Source organism: Leptonychotes weddellii, chromosome 4 (assembly GCF_054177405.1).
Source record: "Leptonychotes weddellii isolate Sample4059 chromosome 4, ASM5417740v2, whole genome shotgun sequence".
Classification (NCBI taxonomy): domain Eukaryota; kingdom Metazoa; phylum Chordata; class Mammalia; order Carnivora; family Phocidae; genus Leptonychotes; species Leptonychotes weddellii.
Window position 1 is genome coordinate 127,286,383 of NC_138372.1, and position 20,518 is coordinate 127,306,900.

Consider the following 20,518-nt stretch of genomic DNA (forward strand, 5'->3'; position numbering starts at 1 on the left):
TCTCTGTAGCTAGAGGAACAGCACTGCTAATTGTATTACCCTGTATCACCTATTTCACCCTTGGAGCTGGGGGACAACTCAGTTGTCCGAAACGACATGGACCCCAAATGAACTGAGGACATTTGGAAAATGGAAAATGGGAGAAGGAAGATGGGGAAGCATTCTGGTTATTTACTATTGCATAACAAACTACGCCAATATTCTGTGGTTTAAAACAACTATCATTTTATCATGCTCACTGGTTCTGTGCATGAGGAATGTGGAGAAATCACAGTGAGAACAGCTTGTCTCTAAAATGTCTAATGTGTCACCTAGGAATATTTGAAAGGCTGGGAACTGAAATATTCTGGAGACTTCTTTACTTGTGTTTCAGGAACCTGGGCTGGAATATCACATAGGCAGGTCTCAGCTGAGACTGTTGATCAGAACACGTGCACAGAAGTGCCCTCTCTTTCTCTCTCTAACTTAAAGGAAACTTTATTTAGTCTTCTTTTTAAAGCAATCTAGTTTAAAAACAAGTTGAGGTTAAGAGAAGAAAGAACATAAATCCTTCTAACAGACAGAGTCAGACACACAGAAAAACAGAGGAAGGAGGAGGGGTACTGATCAGGAACTTCCATATCAGATCTTCTCATCTTGGAAATGAGGTTGTCACAGATTCTGTTCAGGTCATTGTTTTCTTTAGTCTTTTTCCAAGAGTAGATGTGCACCTGCTTCTTCCTCAGGCTCACCTGGAAGACCATAGCCTAATTTTGGGCCTTGCTCCAGACTTAAGTGATGTCCTTATTTGCCAGTGTTTCTTTTCTGTGTGGGCCTTTAGTCCTTGGTATCTCTGGTTTTCCGTTTCAATTCTTACTATTTAATCCTCAGTACACATCTTCAGTGATTCTTTATGTGGTGGCCTTTGATCACCTCATTCTGTTCTCAAATCACTTAAAGAGGTCAGAGAAAGATTTTTCCGTGGAGTTTACATGTGCAGTAAGTTCATCTTTTTCTTTCAGAACTTTTTGGATTTGGAGAGGTTCCAGTTCAAAATGATGATGTAGAAGGATCCAGGAAACACCTCTTTCCCATGGACACACTGAATCTGCAGCTACATATGGAATAACTTCCTCTGAAAAAAAACCTAAAAATTGTCTGAGCAACTCCTATACATCTGGAAAATGAAAGAAGGCCCACATCGAAGCAGTCTGAACTCCACACTGGGCACCCCTTTCTTTAATACCTGCACCTGAGACATGAGACCCCAAAACATCTAGCTTTGAAATCCAATGAGGCTCACATCCATGGGACCCACAAAGCTCTAACAACCTGAAAAATGACTCTTAGAGGGTTTGTGCACATGGGCTCACCTACCCCAAGGCCCAGCATAGAAGTAGCTGATCAGGAGGTATCTATACATAAATGGGGCTCATTTGCTAATATTAAATTGTTGGCTTGAGGGGCAAGCATCTAATTTAGCACACATTCTAGGGCGCTGCTGACTGGTAGGTACCATCTTATGCTCTCCCTCTGCCTCACTCAGTGGGTGTCATCTTTTTTTCCCCTGTGGGCACCATCTATATGCTACCCCTCTGCCTCTTTTCATCTGGCAGGTACCATCTTCTTTTTTAAATTAAAAAAATTTTTTTCTGTCTCCTAGTGGGTGGCCTCTATATGCTCATTTTAGTTGCTGGGTGTGATCTTTAAGCTCTCCCGCTGCAGTGCTCCAGAGCACCAGTATCTCCTAGAGGGGAGCTTTTATAGCATCTTGTGCCCTAGGATTTGTGGGTGCCACCCAGAGGACACCCCTTAATCACCCTGCTCTAGAGGCCAGAGGAACTTGGGAATCCTGGATCCTATGAGACTGTAACACTTGGAGAGAGAGTTCTTAGTAGACTACCACCCCCAGGGCACTGCATCAATAGCAGACTAAAATACACCTCCCATCTCTCTATGAAAGAGGCCTATCTGCTTCTTGAGGAGCTTTAGCCTGAGAGCAGGTTTCTGGTTTGTCATTCAACTAGGGGCCTAAGAAGGTGTTCTTGGGTAATGGAGGCCAGTGGACAGTCTTTGCATGCTCTTTCTGCCTTGCTCCAGCTTGCCACTATCTCCCAGAAAGGAGTTTATACCCTTGCCTGGCACCCCAATTTTTCCTTGCTCAAATATAATGTCATTCAATATCAGTGAATACTCCTAAATTTACAGGGGTATCTTAGGAATGGAACACATTTTTTTTTTCATCTGTTATTTTGCAAGTTTTCACTTAATTCTTTACAGTATTACCACGGATCCAATAATGGAACAACAAAACATGTGAGAGGAAAGGCAGGAAAAGGAAAGACAATCACATGCTTGACAGAGTGCATTTCTTTTTTTTTTTTTTTTTACAGAGTGCATTTCTAATCATCTTAGTTTGATGCTACAAAGATGAGAAGAGTGGACAAATCAACATCTTCTTGTTGCAGATGAAATGAGGGCTGGAGGTGAATTCAATGCCAGTAATTGCACTATCATTACCGTTAGCTCTCTCAAATTTATTATATCCATTTCCACTACCAGGTGAATTTATGCTTAAGTGTGAAAATAGCACATGGAAAACAATCTATGAAAAAGTTAAATTTCTTTGAACAGTCTTTAAAAGATAATAGTACGATGGTTGAAATCCATTATCTGAATTACCAACTGGTCAAGTTCACATTCTGATCTCTATTAATGCCTGTCACCACACCACCACGAAGTTGCCAGAAATGAAAAATGCTGTTTCAAAATGGGGGGAAATGCCCTCCAAATAATTCTATTGGAGACTAAATGAACAAGAATGAGAGTGAGAGAGAAAAGGCTACAAATGGACAAAGGATAATGGGATAGCAAATGGCAGAAGCAACAAATCTCTGAATGTGAATTTAAGTTTGCAGCTTAAATTTACATTATTTTAGGAACTTTCATCTGATAAAACTTTATGGAGAACTTAGTACTATATATGATACTCAATTATTGTGCATAGCCCATTACTTAATAATTTTATTGCTGATAACTTTGTCATGAGTGCTTCTTTGGAGCCAAACTGTCAAGATGAAGAGATGTAGCACATTTAATTATTTTTGATTACTGAATTGCAAAAACTATATGCTTTGTACTTGAGGGAAACGAATTATGTGAGTTATTTTTAAACAACCTTTTATAATTAATATTTTTTTAGAGGATTATTTTAGCTATTGAATATGCTATGACTTTATGGACTACATTTTTTAATGGAATAGAATATAACAATTGATTTTACCTTTTAAAACCTAAATATTGAAAGAAAATGAGAACCAAAAACATCATATATTTCCAATGCATAATTCAGTCCTATGACCTAAATAGAATAGATTGGAATGTTTCATACCTGGTTAAATATTTATCAAAATGATGCATCCTGTGTTTATTAAATTAATCAGAACTTACACAATTTAATATGGGCTAATTCATTCTCTTACAGAATGCTTTCAAATATGGTATTATATGGCTTTCTGTTAAATGAATGTATTTTCCATTTTTTACTGTTTTCTGACTTTCAAAAATTTGATCTTTTAAAATAAATTTATTTAAAAAATAATTTTGGTGCCCAAATTGATTCTCTAGCACATGGATCAAACAAGAAAAAAGCAAAAAGGAGTTTACATATGAGTGAACAGATTGCTAAATAAGATGTCTAAATGGAGACTTGTTTTTCTTGTTGAGCATTATTTAAAATAAATTCCCTTCGGTCTTCTGGGGAAGATGGCAGAGTAGGAGGATCCTAGGCTCACCTTGTCCCAAGGATACACCAAGATAACACCCACATCAGTGTAAATAATCCAAAAAGAGGACCTGAAAACTGGTACAACAGACTCTTCATAGCTAAATATAGAGAAGAGGCCATGACAAATAGGATAGCAAGGGCGGAGACATGGTTGGGAGCCAAACTCACCCCCGGGACGATTGCACAGAAATGGGAGAGGAGCAGATCCTATACCAGGCATCCCTAGGCACAGGGGACCTGCAATGGGAAGACAAATCCCCATAACATTTGGCTTTGAAAACCAGAGGCTTTCTTACAATCAGTGGGGTTTAACACCTGGAATTTTAAAAATCAATGGGCTAGGCTCTGGGAGAGCCAGATGGTGTTAGGAAACTGAGTCCCCACTATTAAAGAGATACTAAAATGAACAGCCCCATGGAGATAGTGCACAGTTAAAGGGGACTCTAAGCGAAAAGGAAAGACCATATGCAGGAATAAGAAAAGTAGGAAGCACAAAAGCAGTAAAATAAGTGTATCTGTAAAAATCAGTCAAGGGATTCACAAAATAAAAGGATTTAAAGTATGACACCACAAACCTAAAACCTGAGAGGAAGAGGAATAAAATTTAGTGCTCTCAAAATGCGCTCAGACTTAAGCAACCATCAACTTAATATAGATTGTTGTATACATAAGATGTTATATATAAGCCTAACAGTAACCACAAATCAAAAACCGGTAATAGATATGCAAAAAATAAGGAGAAAGGAATCCAAGTATATCACTAAAGAAAGCCAGAAAACCGTGAGAGAAGAGAACAAGAGAAGAAAGGAACAGAAAAAACTACAAAACCAACCATAAAACAAGTAACAAAATGGCAATAAATACATACCAATCAACAATTACTTTGAATGTAAATGGACTAAATGCTCCATCAAGAGACAGAGGATGATGGATGGATTAAAAAAAGCAAGAGGGGCGCCTGGGTGGCTCAGTCGTTAAGCGTCTGCCTTCGGCTCAGGTCATGATCCCGGAATCCTGGGATCGAGCCCTGCATCGGACTCCCTGCTCCGTGGGAAGCCTGCTTCTCCCTCTCCTGTTCCCCCTGCTTGTGTTCCCTCTCTCGCTGTGTCTCTCTCAGTCAAATAAAAAAAAAAAAAAAGCAAGACCCATCTAATATGTTGCTTGCAGGAGACTCATTTCAGACCTAAGGACACTTAAATGGATTAAAAATGAAAGGATGGAAAGAAAAGCATTTATCATGCAAATGGAAGTGAAAAGAAAGCCAAGGTAGCAATACTTACTTTGGATAAAATAGACTTAAAACAGACTGTACAAGAGACAAAAGATACTACATAATCATAAAGGGAACAATCCAACAAGAAGATAGAACAATTGTAAATATTTATGCACCCAACATAGGAGCACCAGATACATAAAACAGTTAATAACAAACATAAAGGAAGTAATTGATAGTAATACAATAATTGTGGGGGACTTTAACACCCCACTTACATCAATGGATGGGTCATCTAAACAGAAAATCAATAGGGAAAGAATGTCTTTGAATGACACTTTGGACCAGATGGATATATTCAGAACATTCCTTCCTAGGAATACACATTCTTTTCAAGTACACATGGAACATTACCCAGAATAGATCATATGTGAAGTCACAAAACATGTCTCAGTAATTTCAACAAAATTGAAACCAGGAATCAACCACAAGAAAAAAATCTGGAAAGGACACAAATATATGGAGGTTAAATAAACATGCTACTACACAATGAATGTGTCACCCAAAAAATCAAAGAAGAAATCAACACATGGAGACAAATGAAAATGAAAACACAATGGTCCAAAATCTTTGGGAATGCAACAAAAGCTGTTCTAAGAGAAAGGTTTATAGCAACACAGGTCTACCTCAAGAAGCAAGAAAAATCTCAAATAAACAACTTAACCTTATACCTAAAGAAGCTGGAAAAAGAACAAACAAAACCTAAAACTAATGAAAGTAAGGAAATAATAAAGATTAGAACAGAAGTAAATGAAATAGAAACAAAAAACAATAGAACAAATCAATGAAACCGGGAATTAGTTGGAAAAAATAAAAAAAATTGATAAACCTTTAGTCAGACTCATTAAAAAAAAAAGAGAAAGAAGACTCAAATAAACAAAATCACAAAGGAGAACTGACACCAGAGAAATACAAAGGATTTTGAGAGTATATTATGAAAAAAACTTATATGTCAACAAATTGGGTAACCTAGAAGAAATGGATAAATTCCTAAAATATATAACTTCCCAAAATTGAATCAGGAAGAAATAGAAAATTTGAACAGACTAATTACTAGCAATAAAATTGGATCACTAATCAAAAAACTCCCAACAAACAGAAGTCCAGGACCAGACAGCTCCACAGATGAATTCTACCAAACATTTAAAAAAGAGTTAATACCTATTCTTCTCAAACTACCAAGCTTCCAAATTCATTCTATAAGGCCAGTATTACCCCTGATACCAAAACCAGATAAAGACACCACAAGGGGCGCCTGGGTGGCTCAGTTGTTAAGCGTCTGCCTTCAGTTCAGGTCAGGATCCCAGGTCCTGGGATCAAGCCCCGCGTCGGGCTCTCTGCTCAGCAGGAAGCCTGCTTCTCCCTCTCTCACTCCCCCTGCTTGTGTTCCCTCTCTCACTGTCTCTCTCTCTGTGTCAAAATAAATAAATAAAATCTTAAAAAAAAAAAGACACCACAAAAAAAGAGAACTACAAGCCAATATCTCTGATGAATATAGATGCAAGAATCCTCAACAAAATCTTAGTAATCTGAATCTAACAATACATTAAAAAAATCATTCATTATCAAGTGGGATTTAGTCCTGGGATGCCAGGGTAATTCAATAATCGCAAATCAATCAATGTGACACATCACATCAATAAGAGAAAGGATAAAAACTCTCAACAAAGCAGGTTTATAGGGAACATACCTCAACATAATAGAAGGAACATACCACAACACACCTCAACATACACAAAAAACCCACAATGGATATCAAACTTAATGGTGAGTAACTTAGAGCTTTTGCCCTAAGGACAGGAACAAGACAAGGATGTCCCTTCTCACCACTTTTATTCAACATAGTACCACAAGTCCTAGCTATAGCACTCAGACAACAAAAAGGAATAAAAGGAACCCAAATTGGTAAAGAAGAAGAAATAACTGTCACTATTTGCAGATAACATAATACCACATACAGAAAACTCTAAAGACTCCAACAAAAAACTACTAGAACTGAGAAATGAATTCAGTAAGGTCACAGTATACAAGATCAATATACAGAAATCTGTTGCATTTCTATACACTAACAATGAAGTAGCAGAAAGAGAAATTAAGAAAACAATCCCATTTGCAATTGCACCAAAATAATAAAATACCTTGGACTAAACTGAAGTGAAAGACCTATATTTTGAAAACTATAAAACACTGATGAAATAAATTAAAGATGACACCAAATGGAAAGATTTTCCAAACTCATGGATTGGGAGAACAAATATTGTTAAAATGTCCATACTACCAAAGCAATCTACAGATTTAATGCAATCCCTGTCAAAATACCAACAGCATTTGTCATAGAACTAGGACAAACAATCCTAAAATTTGTATGGAACCACAAAAGACCCCAAATAGCCAAAGCAATCTTGAAAAAGAAGAACAAAACTGGAGGTATCACAATCCCAGTTTTCAAAATATACTACAAAGCTGAAGTAATCAAAACAGTATGGTCCTGGCACAAAAATAGACATATAGCTCAATGGAAAAGAATAAAAAACCCAGAAATAAACCTACTACTATATGGTCAATTAATCTCTGACAAAGGAGGCAAGAATATGGAATAGGAAAAGGGCAGTCTCTTCAACAGATGGTGTGGGGAAAACTGGACAGTAACATGCAAAAGAATGTAACTGGATCACTTTCTTACACCATACGCAAAAATAAATTCAAAATGGATGAAAGACCTAAATGTGAGATCTGAAACAATAAAAATCCTAGAAGACAGCACAGACAGTAATATCTCTGACATTAGCCACAGCAACATTTTTCTACACATATATCCTGAGACAAGGAAAACAAAAGCAAAAATAAACAATTGGAACTACATCAAAATAAATAGCTTTTGCACAGTCACACTGAGGGAAACAGTCAACAAAACTAAAATGACAACCTACTGAATAGGGGAAGATATTTGCAAATGACATACCTGATAAAGGGTTAGTATCCAAAATACATAAAGAACTTATATAACTCAACACCCAAAAAATAAATAATCCAATTAAAAAATGGCTGAAGACATGAACAGATTTCTCTAAGAAAGACATAGAGATGGTCAACAGACACATGAAAAGATGCTCCACATATCATGAGGGAAATGCAAATCAAAAGCACAATGAGATATCACCTTACACTGGTCAGATTGGCTAAAATCAAAAACACAAGGAACAAAAAATGTTGGTGAGAATGTGGAGACAAAGGAACACTTGTGCACTGTTGGTGGGAATGCAAACTGGTTCAACTACTGTGGAAAACAATGTGAAGGTTCCTCAAAAACTTACAAATAGAATTACCATATGATCCAGTAATTCCACTACAGGGTATTTACCCAGAGAATACAAAAAACACTGACTAAAAAAGATATGTGCAACCCTATGTTGCAGCATTACTTACAATAGCCAAATTATGAAAGCAACTCAAGTGTCCATCAATAGATGAATAGATAAAGAAGAAGATGTGATACACACACACACACACACACACACACACACACACAATGGAATATTACTGAGCCACAAAAAGAATGAGATCTTGTCATTTGCAACAACATGGATGGATCTAGAGAGTATAATGTTAAGTGAAATAAGTCAGAGAAAGACATATCATATGATTTCACTCATATGTGGAATTTAAGAAACAAAACAAATGAACAAAGAATAAAAGAGACAAACAAAAAACCCCCCAGACTTTAAATATAGAAAACAAACAGACAGTAACTAGAGTGGAGGTGGGTGGGGGATGGGTGAAACAGGTGAAGGGGATTATGAGTACACTTACCATGATAACTACTGAGTAATATATAGAATTGTTGAATCACTATATTGTATACCTAAAACTAATATAAATTATATGCTAATTATACTGAAATTAAAACTAAAAAATAAGTAAGAATAAATTCCTTTCAAATGGGTTTTCAAAAATAATTTTTTGGCAATTTACCATGTCATATATATAATACTGTTTTTAAACCTGGGCAAGATAGGGTCCTTTCCTGCTCCCTTTCCTGTGGAGGTCCTCCTCTGACTTTTCTGTAGCTCAACTCTTGCCCAGAGATGTGCCTGGTTGGCATCTGCATCCCATCCCCACTTACCCTTTGAGATTCTACACTAGTTTCCAGGCTCCAATGTGGTAAGTACAGAAACTGGGAGTAAGTCTTTCAAAATTCTATAGCAATTTGAAAGAGAAATTTTATCTGGTTAATTTCATAATGAAAAAACAATGGGATTGTATTTATGTGTGCTTTTATTTCACCTTTCTAGGAATTTATTTATATATGTATATGTAGTAGGCCCCGATAGTATTCCCTCTTAGCTCTCACTTAAAACAAAAACTGTAACAAAACCCCCCAAAACCTACTCTTCTTTCTTATTTTTATTGCATACTTGACTTCAATTTCAACCTTTCTCCTCCCCTTGCAACATGGATTACCATTACTCAATCACAACTAGTGTCTATCTCAGAGCCTACTACAATTCCATTTTGTGCTTCCTAAGGTATGGTGGATAAAAAGGGCTAGTATTTTACATGATCTATATGTTTGGTTATGTAACTCAAATTGTTTGTGACTTCATTTTTAATACTTCCTCCCACTAAAAAAGCTAAACATTTTTATCTGGAAGATGAGCCTGGTAGATATATCACTACATTGGACTAATATCTTCCAGACAAAATCTACAGTTCCTCCTAGATTTCCTTGTGGTTTTATTTATACCTGATAGTTTGGTGTTGCCATATTGTATTAAAAATTGCTAGCCACAGAGCTAATCTAATCAGTAGATTTTTAAAAATTGTTATTTAGGAAGTGTAGTGTTTTAAGTAACTGAATATTACATATTAAAAATCTGAATTTGTGGTTTCTTTTGACAAACTGGCAACCCTAGGCCTGGATTATCACATAGCAAAAATTGGCTGGAACTATCTCCTGCCCCCTTTAGAGAGGGCATAGATTCTCCATGGATAAAGAAGATGTAGTGTATGCATGTATATATATATATATATATATATATATATATATATATATGATATATACAAAATATATATATAATATATGTATAATGGAATACTACCCAGCCATAAAAAAGAATGAAATCTTGGGGCGCCTGGGTGGCTCAGTTGGTTAAGCGACTGCTTTCGGCTCAGGTCATGATCCTGGAGTCCCTGGATCGAGTCCCGTGAGCAGGGAGCCCGCTTCTCCCTCTGACCCTCCCCCCTCTCATGTGCTCTCTCTCTTTCATTCTCTCTGTCTCAAATAAATAAATAAAATCTTTAAAAAAAAAAAAAAAGAATGAAATCTTGCCATTCACAATAACATGGGTGAACCTAGAGGGTAGTATGCTAAATGAAATAAGTCAGACTATATAACACAAATACCATATGATTTTACTTATACATGGAATCTAAAAAACAAAGCAAATGTACAAAACACAACAGAAAGAGACTCATAAAGACCAAGCTGGTAGTTGCCAGGGTAGGGGGTGCAGTGGGTGGTATAAACAGGTGACAGGTGGTAACTACATTTCATTTCATTTATCCTGATGAGCACTTTGTCATATATATAATTGTTGAATTACTATGTCATACACCTGAAACTAATATAATATTGTATGTCAATTATAATTAAAAAAAATTGATTTCATGGATTTTGACTCTGTTCCCCACTCCTTTATCCCAGTGGGTAAATATCTTTCATATATTGTATAATGTCAAGGAATGTGGAAAAAATATTCAAATATTATCAGAATTCCTGGTATTTTTAGGCATTTGTATCAAATTAGAGAAAGATAAAAAATGTGTAGATTTTTGGTTCCAAAGCCCAGAGAAACTGGTTCAGTAAGCCACTTATGGGGGTCCAGAATTCTACATTTTAAAAAAGTGGACCAGGTAACTATGATGCAAAAAGACCACATTGTGAAAAAATCAGGTTGATAGAGCCTGAACTGCAAATCAACAGTTATGAAGGGAATTCTGAGAGAAACCGTATTCTAAGCTTTTGAGGTTCACAGCGGAGAAAACAATATAGTTTCCCTGAAATATTTGTTCATGCCACTATCATAGATAGATTATTGGAATGAATAGTCCAAGACCTGGGCAGTAAATAAGTTCTTAACATTTTCTTTTTTTCCATTTTCTTTTAGCTCACATTAAGAACCATATTTAGTCTATTTTAATTATCTCAACTCTGAGAGTGGTTCATTGCTAACTATGTCAAATGTCAAACCACTGATAAACTCTCTACTTCAGTTCTACATAGCTAGGTATGATTTTGCTGCCAGTGATTGAGTAGCATCCGCCATCTTCAGTACCAGAGCCTCTGGAATCAATTTTATACTTGCTTTTCCAGTCTACCTTTTTTCTTTTCTTTTTTTTTTTTTTAAGATTTATTTTTAAGTAATCTCTACACCCAACATGGTGAATAAGAGTCTCATGCTCTACCGACTGAGCCAACCAGGTACCCCTTTTCAATTTACCTTTTAACTCTGTGGGGACAAAAGTGTTTTCCAAAACAAGGCCCAAACAAGCACTCTGCAATTTCACTCTGGGCCTCCATTTCCAGTGGGCTCTTATCTGGCAATGGATTCTAAAAAATTGTGTTTGGATCAAGTACCTTAAGCCTCATTGAGGAAGGATGAAAAATATACTATATGTAAGTTGATAATGATTAAGTTTCTATACTTCTGTTGGTGGTAGTAGGAGGAACTAATGCAAGAAAAATGGTTAAATTTCATAAAGACCTGATAGGTGAAGTCAAGAATGAAACATTAAGAACTTACATTTGGAGCACTGTTCTGGAGTCTCCAACTTCACTTCATCACCAATTGTCAAGGTATCATAGCCAATCTCCAGACCAAATTCTTCAAAATTTATCTGGATAACCTAGCAATGACCAGAAACAAACATATCAAATATATCACATTATAAATAAAAACAAAAAGAAAGCAATGGCAGAAAACATTTAAAATGCACAATGAACATCAGACTACATATTTATCTACATATATGTTATATATGTACACCAAAGCAGCAGATCATGTCAGATTATTCCTAAAATTCAATCATTATTGTAACATAATTTTTATTTGCTGTATTGTACCTTCTGTAATACTTTTCCAATGGGCTGCCATGGTTTCTGTCTTAGAACCCTTTTATTTGAATCATTTGAAGCATAATTAATGCAAATCTACTTTAAGAAAGCTTTATAAAAAGTACATGTAGGTGGACAGAGGTTCTCTATACATTTACATCAGGTATACCTTGTTTTATTGTGCTTTACTTCATTGTGCTTTGCAGATATTGTGTTTGTAACAAATTGAAGTTTTGTGGCAGCCTGGTGTCAAGCAGTAACATTTTGCTAACAGCATTTGCTCACTTTGTGTCTCTGTGTCACATTTTGGTAATTCTCACAATATTTCAAACTTTTTCATTATTATTATATTTGTTATGGTAATCTATGATCAGTGTGATCTTTAGTGTTACTATTGTAATTGTTTTGTGGTGTCATGAACTGTGTGCATATAACACAGCAAATATAATTGATAAATGTTGTGTGCATTCTGATTGTTCCACCAACTGGCTGTTTCTCCTTCTCTTACCCTTCCTATTCCATGAGACACAACAGTACTGAAATTAAGTCAGTTAATAAACCTACAATAGCCTCTAAGTGTTCAAGTGAAAGGGAGAGTCACATGTTTCTCACTTGAAATTGAAAGCTAGGAATAATTAAACTTAGTGAGAAAGGCATGTTGAAAGCCAAGAGAGGTTGAAAGCTAGACCTTGTGGGTCAGTTATCCAAGTTGTAAATGCAAAGGAAAAGTTGTTGAAGAAACTACTCCAGTGAACACATGAATGATGAGAAAGCAAAATAGCCTTATCACTGATATGGAGAAAGTTTGAGTGGTCTGGTTAGAAGATCAAAATAACCACACATTCCCTTAAACCACAGCCTAATCCAGAGCAAGGCCCTAATTCTCTTCAATTTTAAGAAGGCTGAGAGATGAGGAAGCTGCAGAAGAAAAGTGTGAAACTAGCAGAAGTTGGTTTGTGAGGTTTAAGGAAAAAAGCCATCTCCATAACAAAAGTGCAAGGGGAAGCAGCAAGTATTGATGTAGAAGCTGTACCAAGTTATCAAGAAGATCTAGCTAAGATAATTAATGAAGGTAGCTACTCCAAACAATAAATTTTCGATTGTAGATGAAACAGCCATATATTGGAAGAAGATGCCAACTAGGACTTTTATAGCTAGAGAGGAGAAGTCAATGCCTGGCTTCAAAGCTTCAAGGGGCAGGCTGACTTGTTAAGAGCTAATGCAATGTGGCAAACTTCAGTGTTGTCTTATTTTAAGTCATCCAACCTTCAGCAACCAGCACCCTGATCAGTCAGCAGCCATGAACATCCAGGCAAGACCCTCCACCAGCAAAAAGATTATGACTCAGTGAAAGCTTAGATGATGGTATGTATTTTTTTTTAAGCATAAAGTGTTTTTTTAATTAAGGCATGTACATTATTATGTTTATACATAATTCGATTACTCACTTAATAGTCTACAGTATAGTGTAAACATAACTTTTATATGCCCTGGGAAACCAATTATTCATTTGGTTTACTTTATTGTGTTATTTGTTTTTTTGGGAACTGAACCTACGATGTCTCTGAGGTATTGCCTGTACAGAACATTTCATCAAAAAGCTACAAAATACACATTCTTCCCAAGTGTCCATGGAATATTCTCCGGGATAGATCATACCTGAGGCCAAAAAATAAGTCTTAATAAATTTAAAAAGTTTGAAATCATATCAAGCATCTTTTTCAACCACAATGGTACGAAACTGAAAATCAGTTACATGGAAAGAACTAGAAAAGTCACAAATACGTTGAGATTAACCAACATGCTACTGAACAACCAATGGATCAAAAAAGAAATCAAAAGAAAAATAAAAAGATACCTTGACACAGATGAAAATTGAAATACAAATGCTAAATCTTATGGGATGCAGCAAAAGCAGTTCCAAGAGGAAAGTTCATCATGACAAACAAGAAAAATCTCAAATAGACGACCTAACTTTACACCTCAAGGTACTATAAAAAAATAAGAAAGCCAAAGTTAGTAGAAGGAAATAAAAAATATCAGAGTGGAAATAAATGGAATAGAGGATTAAAAAAAAAAAAAACAACAGAAAAGCTCAGTGAAACTAAGACCTAGTTCTTTGAAAAGATAAACAAAATAGATAAACTTTTAGCTAGACTCACCAAAAAAAAAAAAAAAAAGAGAGAGGAACCAAATAAATAAAATCAGAAATGGAAGAGGAAATGTTAGAATTGGTATCAGAAATACAAAGATTCGGATTGTGGAGGGATGGTGCAATATGTGATGGGGATTAAAGAGTACACTTATCATGATGAAAAAAATAAATAAAATAAAAACAATACAGTATTGTATGTCAATTAAATCTCAATAAAATTGCAAAAACAGAAAAATACAAAGAATCATAAGAGTACTATGAACAATTATCTTGCAACAAATTGACAGCCTAGAGAAAATGGATAAATTCCTAGAAACATGTAACCTTCCAAAATTGATCATGAAAAAATAGAAAATTTGAACAGACTGATTACTAGGAAGGAGATTGAATCAGTAATCAAAAACCTCCTAATAAGCAAAAGTCCAGGATCAGACAGTTTGACTGATGAATTCTACCAAACATTCAAAGGAGAATTAATACCAATCCTTCTCAAACTCTTCCAAAAAATAGAAGAGGAGGGAAAATTTTCAAACTCATTTTATGAAGCCAGCATTACCCTGAAACCAAAACCAGACAAGGACACCACAAGAAAAGAAAATTACAGGCCAATATCCTTGATGAACATAGCTGCAAAAATCCTCCACTAAATACTAGAAAATGAAATTCAACAATACATTGAAAGAATCAGAGAGCATAATCAAGTGGGATTTATTCCAAGTATGCAAGGAAAGTTCAACATCGGCAAATCAACTAATGCGCTATACTACATTAACAAAATGAAGGATAAAAATTATATGAAATTATCTCAACAGATTCAGAAAAAGCATTTGACAAAATTCAATATCCATTTATCATAAAAACTCTCAACAAAGTGGGAATAGAGAAAACATACCTCAGCATAATAAAGGCCTTTTATGACAAGCTAACAGCTAACATTATATTCAACCGTGAAAAGCTAAAAACTTTTTCTCTAAGATCAGGAACAAGACAAGCATGCCCATTCTTGATCATAATACTATTTGAATATAACCACTTATATTCCTAGCCAGAGCAATTATGTAAGAAAAAGAAATAAAAGGCATCCAAACTGAAAAGGAAGAAGACATACTGTCACTATTTGCAGATGACATGATATTAAATATGGAAAAGTCTAAAGACTTCACTAAAAAAATTGTTAGAACTAATAAATGCATTCAGTAAAGTTGAAGGATTCAAAATCAACATACAAAAATTTGTAGCATTCCTAGGCACCACAAATGAACTATTAGAAAAAGAAATTAAGAAAACAATTCCATTTACAACTGCATCAAAACAAAATACTTAGCAATAAATTTAACCAAGGTGGTGAAAGACCAGTAAACTGAAAATTATAAGACATTGATGAAATTGAAGACACAAAGAAATGGAAAGACATTCTGTGCTCATGGATTAGAAGAATAAATATTGTTAAAATGCCAATACTACCCAAATCTACAGATTGAGTGCAGACTAGACAACCCAGGAACAAACCCATACATATACGGTCAATTAATTTGTGACAAAGGTGACAAGATTATACAATGGGGAAAGACAGTCTTTTCAATAAATGGTGTTGGGAAAGCTGGACAGCCACATGCAAAAGAATGAAACTAGACCACTATTTTGTACCATACACAAACATTAACTCAAAATGCATTAAAGACTTGAATATGAGACCTGAAACCATAAAATTCTTGAAGAAAACATAGGCAGTAAGCTCCTTGACATTAGTGTTGGCAATGCTTTTTGGATTTGACACCAAGAACAAAGGCAACAAAAACAAAAATAAATAAGTGGGGTCACATCAAGCTAAAAAAAAGCTTCTGTGCAGCAAAGGAAATCATCAACAAAATGAAAAGCAATCTATGGAATGGGAGAAAATATCTGATAAGGGTTTAATATCCAAAACATATAAAGAACTTATACAAGTCAACAACTACAATAACAACACACAACAACAATAGCCAAATAATCCAATTAAAATGGGCAGAGTATCTGAATAGACATTTTTCTTTTCTTCTTTAAAAAAATTTTTAGAGTATATTTGACACACAATGTTATATTAGTTTCACATGCACACCACAGTGATTTAACTTCTCTATATGTTATGCTCTGCTCACCACAACTGCAGCTGCCATCTGTCACCATATAATGCTATTACAATATCATTGACTATATTCCCTATGCTGTGCTTTTTATTCCCATGACTTCATTCTATAACTGGAAGCCTATATCTCCTACCCCCCTTCACCTATTTTGCCCATCCTCTGACCCTGTCCTCTATGGCAACCCTCAGTTTGTTCTCTATATTTGCAGGTGAATAGACATTTTTCTAAAGAGGACATACAAATGGCCCACCGGTACACGAAAAGATGCTCAACATCACTAATCATTAGGGAACTGCAAATCAAAACCCCAGTATAGATCACTTCACACCTGTTAGAATGGCTATTACCAAAAAGACAAGAAATAACAAGTGTTGGTGAGGATGTGGAAAACAGGAACACTTTTGAACTGTTGTTGGGATTGTAAATTGGAGCAGTCACTATTAAAAACAGTATGGGATTTCCTCAAAAAGTTAAAAATAGAATTACCATATGATCCAGCAATTCCACTCTGGGTATTTATCTGACAAAAACAAAAACACTAATTTGAAAACATATATATACTTGTTGTTCACTGTAGCATTATTTACAATAGCCGTGGCATGAAAACAACCTAAAATGCCCACTGATGAATGGATAAAGAAAATGTGTTTATATATATGTAATGGAATATTATTCAGCCATAGAAAAGAATGAAATATTGCCATCGGCAACAATATGGATGGACATGAGGGTATTATGCTAAATGAAATAATTCAGATGCAAAAAGATAAATACCATATGATCTCACTTTTATATGGAATCTAAAAATAACCTCTGAGCTCATGGAGATAGAGAAAAGATGGGTGGTTACCTGAGGCAGGGGCATGTGGGTGGTTGAAACGGGTGAAGGTGGTCCAAATCTACAAATTTCCACTTAAATAAGTAATGGGGATGTAATGTACAGTATGGTGACTATAGTACTGCACTGCATATTTGAAAGTATCTATGAGAGTGGATCTAGAAAGTTCTCATCACAAGAAAAAAATTTAACTGTCTATGGTGATGGATGTTAACTGTACCTATGGTGGTGATCATTTTACAATACATACAAATATTGAGTTATTATGCACATCTGAAACTAATGTCATGTCCGTTATACTTCAGTAAGTAAATAAAGGCAGTTGAGAATGGAAAAAAAAGAATTAAAAATAAAGGTACTGATTTGCAAAAAAAGAAAAAAAAGAAGTAACTAACATACTGTTTAAAAATAAGTTTACCTTAAGTTTCCTGGTGTTTTGGACAGCTTCTGAATGTTCAAATTAAAGGAATATTTTCCTTGGTAAAGAGGCGGTACAGGTTTGGCTCGGGGGACAGGAATGACCTCAGCATTATCTGGAGACCGAGACTATTTCCTGGATGCCAAGGGATGGTCTTTGCGTTACCTGAAATCCTTACAAGACCATGGTGGAGGCTTCTATAACAGCCTTGTAGTCCTTCCAGTCAGATCTGACAGACAACCACATGGAAACACACACACTCACTTACTTTACCAAAATTAAACTATTTAAATGTATCTTTCATGAAAAACCACCAAGTAAAGCAAGGGTTGAATGGTTAAAAAAAAGAAAAAGAAAAAGAAGAACCTTCTGGATTTCGGCTTTGGCAAATTCCTTCTGTTTCTATCCTCTGGTACAGGATCCCCTCAAACCCGTCGGTGTTGTCCCCCATCTTCAAATTCTTCAGGCGCAGCTCCTCACACTTGCTTTTCATAAGCAGGTACTCCTTTTGTGTCGCTTCCACTGCTGTGTCCAGGTCCTCTGGCTGTACCGCAGCTCGTCCACGATGGGTAACCATGGGCAGCAGCAAACTCCCAGGCCTGAGAATACACGGGACGGAGGACACACAGGAACGTTTGAAGCTTTTAAGGAATCAAATTCTACCAGCTTTGCCTCAGGAAAAGTTCTTGAGGAAGGTGCGACCGCATGGTGCGCACTACTTGTCTCAGGCCTCACCGACGCCGGTCTCTGAGGGCGGTCCTTCGGAGGCGGGTCGACCGTGAGGTAAAACGACTGTTTCTTCAAGGGCGACTCCTTAAACAAGGAAGTCCCATACTGCTTCAGATTGTTTACCTGAGCCCCGGTGCCGAGAGCCTCAGCGGGTTCCTGCAAGCGCTGCTCCCTCAGGATCCCGGGAAGCGCTGACTCCCGCGGAGGAGGCGGGGTACAGGCTGAGCCCACGCAGCGTGCCGTTCTCGACCGGACCGCTGGCGGGAGTCCGGGCGCGGGAAGACTGGCGGGTCCCTCCTCGCCCGCCCCCGCCGAGGCCCCGCAGTGGTCTGCACCCCAGAAGTGTCATCCGCTGAGGTTGAAAGCACCGGCTTGCTGGGAGGTGAGTCTTCTTCCGCCACAGTCACCACACTCGGTTGCTCCACCACAGGCCGGGTTGGCCCGCTCTGGGGGCGTCCTTGGGGCCCGGCTTCTCCACCATTTCCTTACAGGTTAAAGTGTGGGCCATCCAGCTTGTCCCACTGCAGGTTGCAAGACCCCCCGGGGAGCGGAAACGGGGCCCTCGCCTGCCACCTCAGGGGGCCTTTTCCTGTCTCGCCTCCCGTCTCCTCGAGGGGGGGGGTTGAGGCAGGGACTCTTTTCATGATGGGGGTGGCTCTTTGTGGCGGCGTGGTCAGAGGAGTCAAATTCGAGCCTTATGGTCCTCTCCTTGAAGAGGTGGCCATTTGGCTGTTGGCCTCTTTCTTCTGAGGACTTGGGGACATGGCCCCTCCATCCTTCAGAGGTCCCGCCTGGGCGATGTTCCAGGACCAGAAGCGTCCTCTGGGCAGGTCTGCGCTCGCTAGCTCATTCGGGGAGAGCATCGGTTGGCGCTTGGCCTAAGAAGTGGCTCCCGGCCTAATAAGCAGAGACCTGGGGCAAGCTTCCAGGAGCTGCGCTGTCAGGGTCCTCTGTTTTTTCTTGGGGCTCCAACCCTGGTAAGGTCTAATAGGATTAAGGAGGTGGATGTAATGCTTTTCTCTAAGGAATATGAATGAAGATTTTCCTCCAAGCCTTACTCAGGGCTGCAAGATGCATCCATTCGCCTGGAGATGCCACTTGGTTTTCAAGACTCCCCAGAGTCTGGGGGACAGCTTGAGGGATCCAGGGCCAGCCAGGGGAGTCCAGGCAAGCCCACTGGAACCCCTGTCTTCAGAGGCCGATCTTATATACCCTAGAGGGGGTTCTGCATTGGTCACTGCTGGTTTCTGGAGAATTCCATTGGTCGTTTTGGTGTGCACTTCCTTGGTGAACTGTTAGTTCTCCTTCTGGGTCCAGATTTGATGAGAGTTTTCTAATCCAGTGGTATCTTCCAGAGCAAACAAGCCTCAAGTTTGCTGCTTAAAATCCTGTTTCTGTGCTTTGCAGAGATGTCCGAAAAGTTGTCTTCGTAGCCTTGGCTGTGTTCTTGGGTGGCACATTTTCTTTCTGCAACACAAGAACATGATTTTCTGGTGTGTGTGAGACCGAGAGAGAGAGAGAGAGAGAGAGAGAGAGAGAACATCAAAACAGGAGTCATAGGAGAGCAAGCATTGCAAGAGACCGGGTGGAAGATTTATTGTCTTTCCTGACAGCGCCTCAAAAGTCACAGTTACACTGCACTCTATTGGTCAACAGCAAATCACTTAAGGCGTAAGGAGGGCCATGGTGATTAGACTCCACCTCTTGATAGAGGTGTGGCAAAGTCATGTGTCAGAAGAATGACTGCTATAGAAGGTATTGTTGAAAACATTAAGTACAGTCTGTCACCAGAGTCAACCAGCTAGTGAATGTCCTTTAAAATGCTTACCAAAGAGACAATGCTGTATGTGTACTATGCTTCTTTTCCTTTAATATTTAATCTTGGAAATCTTTCTTATGTTAACTGTAGATCAAATTCATTCTTTCTAATGATTTCAGGGTGTTCTATTCCATGGGTTATCATTATTTTAAAAACTACTTTCATACTTCTGGAAATTCAGGTTTTTCTTTTTCTTTTCTTTTCTTTTTTTTTTTGGCTAACAGAAAGGAATCTTGTGATGAATATCCTTTTAGATATTTTCATGAAATTTTGCAAGATT

General features: G+C 37.4%; 1 pseudogene; it reads right to left on the reverse strand.

Moving 5' to 3' along the window:
- Positions 1–336: 336 nt before the first annotated feature.
- On the reverse strand, positions 337–18,758 carry LOC115941113 (transforming acidic coiled-coil-containing protein 3-like; annotated as a pseudogene).
- Between the last annotated feature and the right edge of the window lie 1,760 nt (positions 18,759–20,518).